Source organism: Panthera leo, chromosome B1 (genome assembly GCF_018350215.1).
Source record: "Panthera leo isolate Ple1 chromosome B1, P.leo_Ple1_pat1.1, whole genome shotgun sequence".
NCBI lineage: Eukaryota > Metazoa > Chordata > Mammalia > Carnivora > Felidae > Panthera > Panthera leo.
This window is the reverse complement of record NC_056682.1, coordinates 107,162,032-107,165,250: the sequence shown is the minus strand read 5'-3', so window position 1 is coordinate 107,165,250 and position 3,219 is coordinate 107,162,032. Positions and strand designations below refer to the sequence as shown.

Sequence of the window (3,219 nt, the reverse complement as noted above, 5' to 3'; positions counted from 1 at the left end):
CTGGAGGTCACTGGAGTTTGTGGTGACTGTTGCTTGCCTCCCCCACCACCCCAGCTGCCATCTCCTCCCGTTGGGCTGCAGCCTTCTCTTTTTTCTCCTTCTCCTGAGCGGGGATGCTCTCCTTCATGCTGTGGGCACTTCCTGTGCTGAGCTCCTGGTGTCTTGTCCCCTCCCGGAGTTGTTCCTGCTACTACCGACTCCTCATTCATGCTCCTGCACCTTTGCACCGTAGGCGACACAGGCACCAATATGTCCAACCGAGTGGTGGTCAGGGAAGCTTGTCATGCCAGGAACTAGTATACAGCCTCAGGACCGCAGTTGACTGCAACAGCTAGGTTAGCTTTCACAAGCACAGTCTACGGAAAGAGCCATGAGAGCCATTATTGCACCCCATGCAGGATATGCAGTACTGTGGGTCTTGTGCTGCCCATGCTTACAAACAAGTGGATCCATCTACTACCCGGAGAATTTTCACCCCGATGCCTTCTCATCCTGTGCCTCTCTTGTGATGTGTACTTTCCAGTGTGGATATACAGAGAACACCTCTGTATGACCTTCATATTGACCAAAAGATTTTTGAGAGCTATGGAAGATAGGAATGTTTGAACACATGTCTCTGTAGACACATGAAAATGAACACAGTGTTGAAATGCATTTGCCTTATACGGGTAAAGCCATGGAAAGTCAGGAGGATGAGTTTACTATTATTCCTATACTAGTTGGAGCTTTGAATGAATCAAAAGAACAGGAATTTGGAAAACTCTTCAGCAAATACCCAGCAGATCCTAGTAATCTCTTTGTGGTTTCTTCTGATTTCTTCCACGGAGCCAAAGATTCTGTTACAGTTACTATGATGAATCCCAGGAGAAGATTTATAGATCCATTGAATATCTAGATAAAATGGGCATGAGTATTATAGACCAGTTAGACACTATATTAGCAATTACTTGAAGAAATAGCATAATACTATATGTGGAAGATATCACTGGAGTGTTATTAAATGCTATCACAGAGCTCCAGAAAAATGGAATGAATATGAGCTGTTCCTTTTTGAATTATGCCCAGTCAAGCCAGTGTAGAATCTGCCAAGACAGTTCAGTGAATTTTGCAGTGGCAACACTCGTGGTCCACTCAAGCTCTGAATCCCCAGAGATGCCACCTGCGCATACTCATTCTCTGTCTGGAGTCCCAGCCTAGCCCTAACCAAGATACTGGTTCTGGTTTTGGGGGGATTCTAGAATCTCAAACTAATAGAACTTTCTTCTTTTCTAGTAGCTGTAGTCCTTCCTTAATTTCAACTCATTAAAAAATGCTTTATAGTTTAGGGCAGTGGAAGGAAGGCTGGCATAAAAATATTTTGATCAAAAAAGATGATGGGGCACCTGGGTGGCTCAGATGGTTAAGTGTCCTACTCTTTATTTAAGCGCAGTTCACGATCTCAAGGTTTGTGAAATCAGGCCCCACATGGGGCTCCATGCTGACAGTGTAGAGCCTGCTTGAGATTCTCTCTCTCCCTCTTCATCTGTCTCTCCCCCCCAATAAATAAATAAACTTAAAAACAAACAAACAAAAATGACAATGTAAAGGCCCAATTGTGATAGTTTTTTGAAAGTGACTTGTAAATCATTTGCCCTATTATTAAATTAATTTATTTATTTTTGAGAGAGAGAGAATACAAGTGGGAGAGGGACAGAAAGAGAGGAAGAGACAGAGAATCCCTAGCAGGCTCTGAGCTGTTAACATGGAGCCCAATGCAGGGCTGGAACTCACCAACCGTGAGATTATGACCTGAGCTGAAATTAAAGAGTTGGATGCTTAACTGACTAAGCCATCCAGGTGCCCCCATTACCATATCCTAAATCTGCACTCTTTGCACACTGGTGCACATAATTCCGCGCTCAGAATAGTTTTGCAAATTGTACACAAACAAAAAAAAAAGTGGAAGCTTTTTAATAAAGAAATTGCATTTGTAAATGATCTGTATTAGAATGTAATAAATCCCCAGTTATCTTCAATTACTACTGTGTTGTACAATAGACACCTTCTATTTGAGTTGCTAATCTAAAGGGCTACACAACTCAAAAAGAAAAATTCATTTCAGGGACTTTGAGTAAAGCAGAGTGTCCTCAGTGAACAGGGAAGCCCTCATCCAATAGGCTGAAGTCCTGAAAAAAACAAAAGATTTACCTCCCCTGAGCAAGGGGGAATTCTGCTGACAGATGTCCTTCAGAATTTAACTGCAACATAGGCTCATCCCTGAATCTCTAGCCTTATAGTCTTTAGACGTAAATTGTACATTTTTGTCTTGCCAGCCCCCATAATCATGTGAGACAGTTGCTTAAAATAAATCTTCATTTATATCTATATCCTGTTCTATTTCTCTGACAAATAGAGAAGAATGTTAACAAATAAAATGTATTTTTATAAGTTAAGTTCATAAGACCATTCATTTTTTTATATATCACTATTCTCCTAAATAATTGTTGATGGATCTATACTAGGAATATTGGTAAAAAGGTAATTTTTATAGATTTTATTGAAAAACTCCAAGCTGTTTTCACATGCATTGATATATCACTTTTAAAACTTCCAAGTATTTAAAATATATAATATATTCCTCATATATTACAATATGGGAAGATAAAGAAGTTAAGCAATAAAAGATTAGGCATCCTGGGACAAGGTTATAGACCTAAATTTTGATATTTAGAATTTGCTTTCACATTTCTGACTTCCAGGTCTGTGGTCTATCTACATTATTGTATTTTCTCTTAGCTTTATTCCAGTAGAGAAGTGATGTAAATTATTCTCTGTGGGGAAAAAAAAAATCTGTGCTATTTAATCTTGGTGGCTATTTTAACTATTTTTAGAGAATTGCCTAAAATCCCTAGATTTTCTCATATGATATTTCCTTAAAATGAAATGTACTTTTCAGAAATGTTCAGTAATCTTTTTAATACTATACTATTTAGTAAATTAATGAGCACTTTAATCATGCAATTTTAATTCTTTTCATCTGTGGTAATGATCTTATTACCTATATCCATATTAATGAATTCCTTCCTTGTAATGATCTACTTAATGGACCATTTAAATTTAAGGATATATAATATATTTTAAATATGTCATTAATGCAGAACTTCTAAGTTTTTTTCATAAAAATTAATTTATTCAGCTGTACTAGTTAACCTTTGAATTGGTTTTCAAAGATTTTCTTCA

General features: G+C 37.8%; 1 pseudogene; it reads left to right on the top strand.

Moving 5' to 3' along the window:
• The first annotated feature begins 243 nt into the window (after positions 1-243).
• On the top strand, positions 244-1,197 carry LOC122218446 (annotated as a pseudogene).
• Positions 1,198-3,219: the final 2,022 nt, after the last annotated feature.